This window comes from Giraffa tippelskirchi, chromosome 1, assembly GCF_054371585.1.
Source record: "Giraffa tippelskirchi isolate mGirTip1 chromosome 1, T2T-mGirTip1v1.2.pri, whole genome shotgun sequence".
Taxonomy (NCBI): domain Eukaryota; kingdom Metazoa; phylum Chordata; class Mammalia; order Artiodactyla; family Giraffidae; genus Giraffa; species Giraffa tippelskirchi.
This window is the reverse complement of record NC_137275.1, coordinates 94,273,454-94,288,634: the sequence shown is the minus strand read 5'-3', so window position 1 is coordinate 94,288,634 and position 15,181 is coordinate 94,273,454.

Below are 15,181 nucleotides of genomic sequence, written 5' to 3'. Positions count from 1 at the left end.
GCAAATTCTACAACCCAGATGAAATGGACAACTTTCTAGAAACATACAACCCATCAAAGCTGAGTCAAGAAAATATTTGAACAGGCTGATCACTAGAAGTAAAATGTGTGAAAAGTGAAAGTCGCTCAGTCGTGTCCGACTCCTTGTGACCCCATGGACTGTATAGTCCATGGAATTCTCCAGGCCAGAATAATGGAGTGGGTAGTCTTTCCCTTCTCCAGGCGATCTTCCCAACCCAGGTCTCCCACATTGCAGGCGGATTCTTACAATCTGTAATTTAAAAAAATAAAATCAAACAAGAGAAAACAAACCCTCTACAAAGAAAAATCCAAATCTAGATGGCTTCAGAGGCAAATTCTACCCAACATACAAAGAACTTTTACCTATCAGTCTCAAACTCAAAATACTTCACACATTGTATGAAGCCACCATCACCTTGATTCCAAAACCAGACAAAGATACCAAAAACTGAAATTAAAGGCCAGTATCTTTGATGGATATAGACATAAAAATTCTCAAATGCTAGCAAACCAAATCCAACACATAAAAAAGATTATATACTATAACCAAATGAGATTCATTCTAAGCTCACAAGGATGGCTCAACATATGCAAAATCAACATGATACACCACATCAACAAAAGAAACGACAAAACCATATGATCATCTCAATAGATGCAGAAAAAGCACGTGACAAAATTCAACGGTGATTCATGGTAAAAACTGCTACCAAAGTGGGTATAGAGGAAGCACATCTCAACATAATAAAAGCCATTTATAACAAGCCCACAGCCAATATAATACTCAACTATGAAAAGCTATAATCTGGAACAACACAAGGATGCCCACTATCACCACTTCTCTTCAACCTAATATATGTAAACCATCGAGGACCTACTGCATAGCACAGGGAACTCTACTCAATATTCTGTAATAACCTAGATGGGAAAAGATTTTGAAAAAGAATAGATACTTATATATGTATAACTGAATCACTTTGCTGTACACCTAAAACACAACATGTTTAATCAACTATGCTCCAATATAAAATAAAAATTAAGGGAAAAAAGGACAGAGAAAATAAAGTCAGTCAGGTCTGCTTGACCCAATGTGGTTTTCCTACATGAAACTCTAAAACTGTGCTTTTGCTCACCCTCACTGAAAAAGCCATATGGCTTTCATTGTGTAAAGATAGAATTGTATCCACTCTTCTCTGGTTTAGTTTTTGTATCCATCTTTCTGTGTTAGTAGAAGTATAAATTCAATTATTTTTGATAAAGATAAAAAGGAATCTTCAAATTGTTCATTACACAAAAATAAAGGATCCTTGTGCTAACTGGCTGCTCATGAACAGAAATTAAATTCACACACATTATGGCAATTTCTACAGATTACAACTACCACAATTTTATGTGGTACATATTATATGGAAGTAGAATAAACAAAATTGCAATAACAAAAAGCACTTTGTTTCCCTACATATTTCTTATTGAAATATTTGAAGTGCAAAACTGGTTATGGCCTAAGAAGGCTCATGATATTTGACAACACTAGGTACTACTGCTGAAAAAGTTTGAGAATTTTTTAAGCAATCAAACATGGATTAATTTGAAACTAATTTTTATCACAAGAAATTTAGTGAAGGATTGCCATTATCAGATTTTTTTAAAATGTTACTACTGGTAACACAATGGTTAAAATAAAAGTATATACCTTCCAAAAAAAGAAAACCGGGCTAAGACATATAGATGGCCAATAAGCACATAAAAAGATGCTCAACATTGTTAATTATTAAAGAATGCAAATCAAACTTACAATAAAGTATCATCTCACATCAGTCAGAATGGCCAAATGCTCCTACACTTAGCAGGAATGTAAATTGGTCTAGTCACTATGGAGAACAGTAGGCAGACTCCTTAAAAAACTAACAGTAGAGTTGCCACATGACCAATAATCCCACTCCCAGGCATATATCTGGACAAAACTTTAATTCAGAAAGATACATGCATCCCTATGTTCATAGTATCACTATTGACAATATATGCCCAAGACATAGAAATAATCTAAGTGTCTCTTGAGAGATGAGTGGCTAAATAAGATATGAGATTATATATATATATATATATACACACACACACATATACATACACATACAAACAGGGATTCCCTGGTAGCTTAGCTGGCAAAGAATCTACCTGCAATTCAGGAGACCCCAGTTTGACTCCTAGGTCGGGAAGATCCCCTGGAAAAAGGTATAGGCCACCCACTCCTCTTGGGCTTCCCTGGTGGCTCACACGGTAAAGAATACGCCTGCAATGTGGGAGACCTGGGTTTAATCCCTGGGTTGGGAAGATTCCCTGGAGGAGGGCATGGCCACCCACTCTAGTACTCTTGCCCGGAGAATCCCCAATGGACAGGGGAGCCTGGTGGGCTACAGTACATGGGTCACAAACAGTTGGACACAACTGAGTGACTAAGCCCAATACAGCACACATACATATAATGGAAAATTGCTCAGCCATAAAAAAGCATGAAATACCATTTTTATCTACATGGATGGACCTTGAGATGATCATACCAAGTGAAGTAAGGAAGGAAGAGAAAGACAAACATCATATGGTATCACTTATGTGAAATCTAAAATATGACACAAATGAACTTATCTATGAAACAGAAGCAGACTCACAGACATATAGAACAGAATTGTGGTTGCTAAGGGGGAGTGAGGGTTGGAGAAAAATGGACTGGAAATTTGGGGTTAGTAAATGCAAACTATTGTATATAGAAAGGATAAACAACAATGTCCCACTGTACAGCACAGGGAACTATATTCAGTATCCTGGGATAAACCATTATGGAAAAGAATACAAAAAAAATGCATACATATGAATAATTGGGTCACTTTGCTCTATAGTAGAAATTAACACATTGGAAATTTAGTCTAGTTCAATAAAAATTTAAAAAGAAATTGGAAGGGAAGAGTAAAATTGTCACTGTATGCAGATGATATGATACTATATATAGAAAACCTTAAAGATTCCACACGAAAGCTACTAGAACTGACAAACGAATTCAGCAACATAGCAAGACACAGGATTAACACACAGAAATCTCTTGTATTTCTTTACACTAACAATGAAACATCAGAAAGGGAAACTAAAAACAATCCCTTTTAAAATTGCATCCAAAAAAAACACTTAGGAATAAATCTGATCAAGGAAGTGAAAGATTTATACACTGAGAACTATTAAACATTGATAAGGAAACTAAAAATGATTCAAAGAAATGGAAAGATATCCAGGTTCCTGGATTGAAAGAATTAATATTGCTAAAGTGGCCATGGTACCCAAAGCAATCAACACGTTTAATGTTATCTCTATTAAATTGCCCATGACATTTTTCACAGAAATAGAGCAAGTAATCCTAAAATGTATATGGAACCACTAAAGACCCAGACTTGCCAAAGCAATCCTTAGGAAAAAGAAAAAAGCTAGAGGCTTAATCCTACAGATTTCAGATAATAACACAAAGCCACAGTAATGAAAACAGCTTAGCATTGGCACAAAAAATGATATATGGACCAATGGCATAGCATAGAGGGCCCAGCAATAAACCTGCACACCTACAGTAAATTAATATTTGACAAAGGAGGTAATAATATACAATGGAGAAGGACAGTTTCTTCAGCAAGTGGTGTTTGGAAAGCAGAACAGCAAAATGTACATCAATGACGTTAGGACACATCCTCACACCATACACAAAAATGAACTCAAAATGGCTTAAAGACATGACACCATAAAGAGAACATAGGCAAAACATTCTCTGACATAAATCATACCATTATTTTCTCAGGTCAGTCTCCCAAGGCAATAGAGATTAAAGCAAAAATAAACAAATAGGGCCTAAACAAACGTACAAGCTTTTGCACAGCAAAAGAAACCATAACAAAATGAAATGACAACCTACGGACTGAGAGAAAATATTTGAAAATAATGTAACTGACAAGGGCTTAGTTTCCAAAATATACAAAAAACTCACACAACTCATTAACCAAAAAAAAAAACAAAAACCAATAGTCTAATTGAAAATGGGCAGAAGACCTGACCTGAATAGTCATTTCTCCAAAACAAACAAAAAAATCCAGATGGTTGATGGGTACATGAAAAGATGGTCAACATTACTAATTCCAGAAGTAATGAAGAGGCTGAGCCAAAGCGAAAACAATGAACAGTTGTGGATGTGTCTGGTAATGGAAGTAAAGTCTGATGCTGTAAAGAACAATATTGCATAAGAACTTGGAAAGTTAGGTCCATGAATCAAGGCAAATTGGAAGTGGTCAAACAGGAGATGGCAGAGTGAATACAGACATTTTAGGCATCAGTGAACTAGGATGGACTGGAATGGGTTAATTTAACTCAGATGACCTTTATATCTAGTACTGTGGGCAAGAATCCCTTAGAAGTGGAGTAGCCCTCATAGTCAACAAGAGTCCGAAATGCAGTACTTGGATGCAGTCTCAAAAATGACAGAATGATCTCTGTTCATTTCCAAGGCAAACCATTCAGTATCACAGTAATTCAAGTCTATGCGCCAACCACTAATGCCGAAGAAGCTGAAGATGAATGATTCTATGAAGACCTACATGACTGTCTAGAACAAACACCAAAAAAAAGATGTCCTTTTTCATCACAGGGGATTGGAATGCAAAGTAAGAAGTCAACAGATACCTGGAGTAACAGGCAAGTTTGGTTTTGGAGTACCAAATGAAGCAGGGCAAAGGATAACACAGTTTCGCCAAGAGAACATACTAGTCATAGCGAACACCCTCTTCCAACAACACAAGGAACAACTCTACATATGGACATCACCAGATGGTCAATAACAAAATCAGATTGATTATATTCTTTGAAGCCAAAGATGGAGAAGCTCTGTACAGTCAGCAGAAACCAGACCAGGAGCTGACTGTGGCTCAGATTATGAATGCCTTATTGCCAAATTCAGAATGAAATTGAAGAAAGTAGGGGAAACCACTAGACCATTCAGGTATGACCTAAATCAAATCCCTTACAATTATATAGTGGAAGTGACAAATAGATTCAAGGGATTAGACCTGATGGACAGAGTGCCTGAAGAACTATAGAGAGAGGTTTGTGACATTGTATAGGAGGCAGTGATCAAGACCATCTCCAAGAAAAAGAAATGCAAAAAAGCAAAATGGTTGTCTGAGGAGGCCTTACAAAAGCCAAGGAGCTAAAGGCAAAGGAGAAAAGGAAAGATGCACCCATCTGAATACAGAGTTCTAAAGAATAGCAAGGAGATATAAGAAAGCCTTCCTAAGTGATCAATGCAAAGAAATAGAGGAAAACAATAGAATGGGAAAGACTAGAGATCTCCTCAAGAAAATTAGAGATACCAATGGAACATTTCATGCAAAGATGGGCACAATAAAGGACAGAAATTGTATGGACCTAAGAGAAGGAGAAGGTATCAAGAACAGGTGGCAAGAATACACAGAAGAACTATACAAAAAAAGATCTTAATGAGCCAGATAAGCATGATGTTGTGATCATTCACCTAGAGCCAGACATCCTGGAGTGGGAAGTCAAGTGGGCTTTAGGAAGCATTACTATGAACAAAGATAGTGAAGGTGATGGAGTTCCAGGTGAGTTATTTCAAATCTTTAAAGATGATGCTGTTAAAGTGCTGCACTCAATATGTCAACAAATTTGGAAAACTCAGCAGTGGTCACAGGACTGGAAAGGGTCAGTTTTCATTCCAATCCCAAAGAAAGTCAATACTCAAACTACTGCGCAATTGCACTCACTCATCTCACATGCTAGCAAGAAATGCTGAAAATTCTCCAAGGTAGGCTTCAACAGCATGTGAACCGAGAACTTCCAGATATTCAAGTTGGATTTAGAAAAGGCAGAGGAACCAGAGATCAAATTGCCAACATCCGTTTGATCATAGAAAAAGCAAGTGAATTTCAGAAAACTTCTATTGCTTCCTTGTCTACACTAAAGCCTTTGACTGTGTGGATCACAACAAACTGTGGAAAATTCTTGAGAGATGGGAATACCAGATCACCTGACCTGCTTCCTGAGAAACCTGTACTCAGGTCAAGAAGCAACAGTTAGAACTGGACATGGAACAACAGACTGGTTCAAAATTGGGAAAGGAGTATGTCAAGGCTGTATATTGTCATCCTGCTTACTTAACTTTTACGCAGGGTACACCACGTGAAATGCCAGACTGGATGAAGCTCAAGCTGGAATCAAGATTACTGGGAAAAATATCAATAGTCTCAGATATGCAGATGAGAAATATCAATAACCTCCGATATGCAGATGACACCACCCTAATGGCAGAAAGTGAAGGGGAACAAAAAAGCCTCTTGATGAAGGTGAAAGAGAATAGTGAAAATGCTGGCTTAAAACTCAACATTTAAAAAACAAAGATCATGGCATCTGGTCCCATCACTTCATGACAAATAGATGGGGAAACAATGGAAACAGTGACAGACTATTTTCTTGGGCTCCAGAATCAGTGCAGATGGTGACTTCAGCAATGAACTTAAAAGATGCTTGCTCCTTAGAAGACAAGCTACGACCAACCTCAACAGCATATTAAAAAACAGAGACATTATTTTGCCAACAAAGGTCCATATAGTCAAAGTTATGGTTTTTCCAGTAGTCATGGATAGATGTGAGAGTTGGACCATAAAGAAAGCTGAGCACCAAAGAACTGATGCTTTTGAACAGTGATGTTGGAGAAGACTCTTGAGAGTCCCTTGGACTGCAAGGAGATCCAACCAGTCAATCCTAAAGAAAATCAATCTTGAATATTCATCGGAAGAATTGATGCTGAAGCTGAAACTCCAATACTTTGGCCACATGATGAAAAGAGCCAACTCATTAGAAAAGACCCTGATGCTGGGAAAGACTGAAGGCAGGGGGAGAACAGACGACAGAGGACAAGATGGTAGGATGGCATCACTGACTCAATGGACATAAGTTTGAGCAGTCTCCAGGAGATGGTGAAGGACAGGGAGGCCTGGCATGCTGTAGTCCAATGGGCTGCAAAGAGTTGGACACAACTGAGCAACTGAACAGCAACAAATTATTAGAGAAATGCAAATCAAGACTACAAGCAGGTATCACCTCACACCAGTCAGAATGGCCGTTGTTAAAAGATCTACAAATAACAAATGCTAGAGAGTGTGTGGAGAAAAGGGAACCTTCTGACCCTACTGTTGATGGGAAAGTAGGCTGGTGAAGCCACTATGGAAAACAGTAGGCAGGCCCCTTAAAAAACTGAAAATAAAGTTGCCATATGATCCTGCAATCCCACTCCTGGGCATATATCCAGAGAACACTCTAATTCGAAAAAGATGCATACACCTCAATGTTTATGGCAGCACTATTTACAACAGTCAGGACATGGAAACAATCTAAATATCCATCAATAGATGAATAAAGAAGATGAGGTATATAGATATACAGATAAAATGGAATATTACTTGGCCATAAAAAAGAATGAAAAATGCCACTTGCAGCAATATGGATGAACCTAGAGATTATCATACTATGTGAAGGAAGTCAGACAGAAAAAGACAAATATTATGATATCATTCTCATGTGGAATCTTAAAACTGATATAAATGAACTTACTTATAAAATGGAAACATACTCACAGACATTGAAAACAAACTTATGGTTACCAAAGGGGAAAGTGGGTGGGAGGACAGATAAATCAGGAGTTTGAGATTAGCAGATACACAGTACTATAAATAAAATAAGCATCAAGGTCCTACTGTATAGTACAGGGAACTATATTCAGAATCTTGGAATAAGCTATAACGGAAAATAAAAAATAATCATTCTCCATCAACTCAGGTAATTCGGGCCTCTAAAATACAATTTATGTTGGAAACTAAAGGTAGGATAAATTCTTAATTCTATCCTTAAATGATTTTCAGAGTATCTGTCTGGTGCAGCCATGACTTCCAAAGGTGACAAATGAGTTTTGAGATTTTTTTTTCCCCCTTTCACTCTCTTATTTTCATTACCTTTATTAACTCACTGGTTTTTATATTTTCCATATTTTTCAACCAATTGTAGTTATTATTTTCTTTTGGCTACTCAGCTTGTCCCATCTTTAGGCAGTGAGCGCCCTTTGGGACTGCTGTGTCCCTGTTGCATGTCCTCAGAAGTCTCTGAGAGCTTCCTCTCCTTTGGCCAAAACAGAAAGTTCCAAGCTCACGTGTGTTTTTCCTTACCTGGACCCAGAATCACCCATCATCTCTCTAAGGAGTCACAGCTACTCTTAGTGGGGGTAAGTTCCAATTTTTGTCTACTCTAAAATACATTTCAAAATGAAGCTGAATTTAACTACATTATCGATTTGAAAATCAACCTATTTCAAAGACTAAAAACCCATTTACGTGCTGCTCACAGAAGACATATTAATTAATATAATAATCACCAGGCACACACAAGTAAGATTATCAAAGCACTTTGGGCATTTCGTCACTGGCTCTTCAATATTCCCATTAATTTGGTACAAGGTAGTTTTATCCCCATCTAACAAGGTGAGCTGAATAGAAAAGCAGAAACTTAATTGCACAGAATATTAGATGCATGTAAACCTTAAGGCATGAGTCGTGTTCTCTCATTATTAACAAAAAGCTAGTCAAGACTTTAAAGAAATTGTACAAAGCGGTCCAAAAACTTGTTATGCAAATAATACTAACTGGCAGTTCTTTGCTTAAATGTTAATTAAGTAACTTAAAAGAAGTGTTTTGAGCATAATTTTAAATTTTTATTTCACATAAAAATAAAGATTAGTCAGGGATGTAAAGTACTGGCTAGAGCAAACACTCATTCATTTAGTCAATAAATATTTATGTACTTAGAAACACGAAACACTAACACTTAGTCTTTTGGGCTGTGATGTTTTAAATTAATTTTTAGAGATAGAATACTTTTCCTGTGACTTTAAATTATTTACATTTGAATTATCCCACAACTGTCAAAGGTAGGATTACGGTATCATGATCTCTTCAAGACATGATCTCTTCAAGATATAAGAAGGAAAAATTGGTCTAATTTCTCGAGACATCAAATCCCTTGAGTTCCTTGGCATTTGGCAGTTGATAGTCTCTTGTTTTACACTGTAGGTAGGGTAAGGTTCTCAAGCTATAAATCTGGGTTATTCCCATTTTGGTTGCCAGCTTGTCTTTATCACCATTGAAACCAGTCCCAGCCACCTCATTGTCAGCCATCTATTGTACCAGAGAGTAAATCTGAGCCAAATATATTCCTCCCCAGAGGGTTTCTCTGGCTGAAAGGACCTGGAGACTTCCAATAGGACAGTTTCACCATTGGAGTCTGCCTCTGTCAGCAGATGCCTTAGCACCAGCACTGTTACTTTTCAGCTTCTTCAGTTTACAGGGCACCATTGCGGAAAGAGCTCTGTTCCAGGAATGCGAGCATCCTAGGCTCCCAAGAAGTCCCTCTTGGAACTATGGCCCCTGATAATGCACAAGTCTCTGACCCTCAAAAATCCGTTAAATTCACATTAGCAAAGAGAAACACGCTCAAGGTCAGATCCGGGCGACTTCATATACATCACTGCGCTTCAGTTCTTTTTAGTTGGTACAAACCCAATCGATACAATGAAATGGAGAATTTAGGAAAATGGGTGGAAAAAAAAAAACAGTAATTGAGAACTTAGACACCATCCATCATCAGCAACCTGACTTTTTCAAAATATATGGGTTGCCAGATACGGTTGACTGAATTCACCAGAAAATAATCCAATAAACCTTTTTGCTGGGACACTGCCTTTCTTCAAAGTAATTTGAATGATATAAACCTACAAATGCCTCCTCCTGGTTAAAGTTATGCCTTTGGAGGCTGTGTAGCAAAATAGAAAAAGAGCATGTACTCTGGAGTTAAAACTATCTGGACTGAAATCTTACTCTATCACTAATTAGCTGTGTGACCATGGGCACGTTGCTTAGCCTCTCTTTGCCTCAATTTCCTCATCTATCAAACGTGGGTGGTAAAATACCTCCCTTGGGCTTCCCTGGTGGTCCGGTGGCTAAGACTCTGAGCTCCCAAGGCAGGGGGCTCAGGTTCAATCCCTGGTCAGGGAACTAGAACTCACATACCACAACTAAGACCTGTAGCAGTCAAATAAATAAAAATAAATATACCTTAAAAAGTACATCTCTCATAAGCAAATACATTTAACTTCTCAGATAGTGTTTGGTACAGCCTGAGCCCTCAATAAATATTAGCTAGTAAGCATCAAACCAAGCTGCCATTCCTGACCAAAAAAAAGAGAACTGTGATTTCTTTCAACATATCACCATCACTCTTCACCACCCACCACCAAAAGCTCATGAGTCACTACACTTTTACAGATTATACAGCACCTGTGGGGACGGTTGAATTTTCAAGGCAGTCCAATCGAGAAATCATAACTTCCACATATTTCTAGAACACCTTCTTCAAGTTAGTGCCTATCCAGTTGCAGATCAATCAAACCACTGCTGAGCCAGTATTGCTCTCCTGAGAACTGTTCAAACATTCTGTCTCCTGGCAGGCAAAGCAATACACCTCTTTGGTGGATTTTTTTTTTTCCCCTGAAAGGTCATTATCTACTTGTGGCCTTAAACTTACATTGAAATGTGTAAGTCTCTCTTTTTAACAGGATTCTTCAGGCCACTCGTCCTACACCACAGACCTCAGCAGCTCTCACTTCTAATTCTCACAACCAATGACTTGAACAAATATTGAGCACTTCCTCAACAAAGATTGAGCACTTCCTGTCCGCATGATTGCTGCAACTGTTATAATATTTTCACAAGAAAAATTTATAAATGGGTTTCACTCAACGCAAAATTTCCCCTAAATTCCTTCACGTATGCCGAATATGGGAAGAAAATTAGAGTTACCTTCAGAAAAGTACTTTTTTTTCCTTTTCTGCAATGAGGACTAGTCAAAGTAGCTTGAAACTATGAGAACATGCCTGAGACGTATTTGCTTGTCAACTATAAATAGATTCACATTTCTGGTTTAATAGATCACTCTGGAAGTTTCCCAGCAGCTTTCAGAAAAGCAATTTCTCAGGTGTTTCCATGAAATGATTGAAACAAAATGGATTTTTCTACCCAAAATGTTAATTCTGGTTCACATATTGAAGCATGTATTTTGGTAAATATATAATGTGATACTGTATCCTCCTTAGCTAGCTGTAAGCAGGAGACAGGGGATTAATTCGCCAAATGGAAAACCTTTGCCTGGATTATAGCTGACCAAAAAAAAGAAAAAGTGTTCTTACCTCAGAAGCCAGCAGACAGGCATGCTTAGGAAAGGAGTGTGGGGGAATCCATCAGGAGGCCTGTGGGGAATGGGAAGAAAAAAATATTACAATACATCTTTTCATTAACACTCTGTTTAATAAATTCACTTGTTTTTCCCATTCAAATTAAAAGACTTTTCCACTTGGACACAGTTTAACATTAAGGAAACTATAGCCTTTAGTAAAAGGAAAAAACTAACGTCAGTTTCACAATAATTAAAGAGAAACTTTCTAGTTGTAAAACTGGGAAACTTTTTGGTTGTCAAACTACAAACTACTTTTCCATAATATTATCCATCACGTCAATGGTTAATAGTTTTCTAATGATGGGTGCCCCACTCCCTTTACCACCTGCTGTACCCATGCCCCTAGTTGCTGTGTTAAAACATAATTAAGGAAAACAGTTTCAGTGATATACAAACAAAGTCAGGACACAGTCTCCACTTGAAGAATTGCAAAGTGGATCAGAAGGTGGGATGCTTTCAGAGAATAAAAAATAAGAAAAATTTTGGTAAAGGAAGAGAAAAATAGAAAACATATGATTGGCTGGGCCACACAGTTAACCTGGGATGAAAGAACAAGGAAATAAGTCGAGTCCAGAGTTGTCTGGGCGTTTGGGGATTGGTTGGCTGGATGTACTGCATTTCTGGTCGAGAGGGGACTTTACAGGGACACACAAGGTATCTAAGTATCTGTTTGCTGATATAGTACCCCAGGCAGGCTCCTTCCTGGGCCTAGAAATTCAGTGCAACAGCTGATAACAACTCAATGGAGAGCTGTGCACTGCTCTCTGGGTGTGTACTGAGGGGGTTGGGGACGGAAAAGGCAGACAACCATCAGTTACTGACTAGAGGTGAAACAAAAGACCAGTCCTCTCACCTCGGGAGAGGTGAATGCTTCAGGGCAGTTCCTGCCCGGATTTTCCACACCAGAAAGCCGGTCTCTAGCTCTGCCCTATCCCTGCCTCCTCTCCTCTTCTCTAGAACAGGAAACCCCAAGCAAGCTCCTTCTGGGGAATCTAACCCGGTGTTGCTTTTGGCCCTAGGAAGTAATGCCGAGGGTGGACGCTCTGCCTCCCTACCTGGCTGGTTGAAAAGGAGGCTCACTTCACTGGTAGGGGCGAGGGAAGGCTGCTAGTTCTCAGGCAGGGTGATTGCCAAGACTTTAACCTGTGGAGAACTGCAATGAGATTCAGGTGGAGAGCTGTGCGTTAACTGGTTCAATGAGCTAGGCATTTAGGGTATGTGGAAAACAGTAAGGCCTGAGGAATTTAAAAAGAAAATGACTGGCAGATCTACTAACCAACAATTGAAAGCAAAGTTTGAGAGAAAAAAAACCTCTGGCAGCTTTTTACAGGGACCCTCCTCTCCCACAGTTAGAAGACTTACTTGTAAGAACAGCAGAAGTTGAGAGAAAGTTGGATTCCCAGCAAAGGCCAAAGTCAGGGCCCTAATGGGGAAGACGTTTCTCCCCATTGCTGCATTTCTCTTTGTGGGATCCAGTCTCTGGCAGGATTTCCCCTGGGGGTGACTCCCAGCTGCACCATCACTATTTCTTATCAGCTCAGCATCTCTGCAAAAACAAAGGGAAGAACTCTATCTCAGGGAATTTGCTGGTGGTTCAGTGGTAAAGAACCTGCCTGCTAAACAGCAGGTGAGGGTTCAATCCCAGGGTGGGGGGTGGAGTGCCGGGAAGATCCCCTGAAGAAGGAGATGGCAACCCACACCAGTCTTCTTGCCTAGGAAATCCCATGGACAGAGGAGCCTGGTGGGTCACAAAGAATTGGACACAACTTAGCAAATGATCAAACAACAAACTCACTCAACAAACTCCCAGCAGAAATCCCAGGAGAGAGTGTTATTATCCTGATTGAGATCAAGTGTCCATTCTGGAACCAGTCAGTGTAAACTGAGGGATGAGAAATGCCGATTGGCCAGGCTTGGGTCACATGGCTAAGAAATGGCCTAAACCTTACCCATGCTGAGAATTAAGAAAGGCTATCCTAAAGAAAGAGCAAAAAGGAGAAAGGAGTGGAGACTAACAATAAGATACTGCCCTTTCCTGAAGGCACAGAGCTTTCTGCTTTCTAGAGATATTAACTTCCCTGCCTCATCCCTCATTTGAATAATCTTGGCCTACAGGAATCTTTCCCTTCTTTAGGTTGACTGATTCTCCTACAACAGCAATAATAGTAGCTCACCCTTATGATACTCACTATGTGCTGTTTACATATTGTTACTCATTTATTTCTCACAGCGTCAAATGAAGTTGTTACTATTATCAGCCACATTTTATAGATGAAGAAACTTAAATACAGAGAAGTAAATAATTTGCCAAGTTTACACGCTAGTAAGTGGTAGAACTGAGGGGCAAACCCAGCAGGCTGGCTTCAGTGGATATTAATATCTACCTTGCTATTTTGCCTTCGTAAAACACTTTTCTTTTATTGCCATTTTATACAATTAGGCTGTTTAAAGCATGGTTTCAAAAACAAGAGTGATGCCTGAAATCTTTTTCTCCCTAGGTTTACATAGAATTAATTAATCACAGAACTCAAAGACTCTGCAGTGAGTAATGGTGACAAAAATTCTTAGAGATTTTTACATGTTGATTTTTTGACTCAATCAAAAAAAGCCTTGGAAATAGAGGAAGTCTGAAAAAAGATCTTCTGTAACAGTATTTCTCAAGCTTCACTCATTCACAAATTTTCCATATCCATACACCACCCTCAACTATTATTTACTTGGTGTTTTTATTGAACTTGATCTTAAATTGACTCACTATTTGGACTCCAGCATGACTTACCTGAAATTATGTTGTTCTAATTGTCTTTTTCCTTTGTTGTTGTTCAGTTGATAAGTCGTGTCTGATTCTTTGTGACCCCATGGACTTCAGCACGCCAGGCCTCCCTGCCCCTCACCATCTCCTGGAGTTCAGCCAAGTTTATGTCCATTGGATCAATGATGCCATCCAACCATCTCATCTTCTGTCTCCCTCTTCTTCTTTTGCCTTCAGTCTTTCCCAGTATCAAGGTCTTTTCCAATAAGTTGGCTGTTCACATCACGTGGCCAAAGTATTATTGGAGCTTCAGTTTCAGCATGAGACCTTCCAATGAGTATTTGGGGTTGATCTCTCCTAGGATTGACTGGTTTTATCTCCTTGCTGTCCAAGGGACTTTCAAGAGTCTTCTCCAGCACCACAAAACATAAAATATATTAAGCATAACATTAAACATAAAGTATATTTCCTAAAACATATTAAAAATAAGCACCTGAGAAATCAACTTACAATGAGGTACCACCCAGAAAAGCTAAAATTAAAAAGACTGACAGGAGAATAGCCAAACCACATGCACATTATTGGTGGAAATATAAAATGGTACAACCATTTTAGAAAAAATATCTTTCTTATAAAACCAAAAGATACACCTAGAATTAGAATCCTACCTGAGAGAAATAAAAATATATCTCCACAAAAAGACTGGCATAAGAATGATCATAGAGGCTTTACTCATAATGGTTAAAAACTGGAAACAGACAAAAGAATGGAAGCAAACTGTGGTGTATTAACATAATAGAGTACTATTCAGCAACATAAAGGAACACAGTACCAGTGAGCACAGAAAAATAGGAATGAAGAAAAAATTAGGCTGAGTGAAAGAAGTCATACACAAAAGAGTACATATCATGATCCTATTTAATTGAGGTTCTAGAATAGGTAAACTTATCTATGGTGAAAAAAATTGGAACAGTGTTTCCCTGGAGATGAGGGCAGACAGAGATGAAGAAGGACCAGGCAAAAGGGAGCTTTC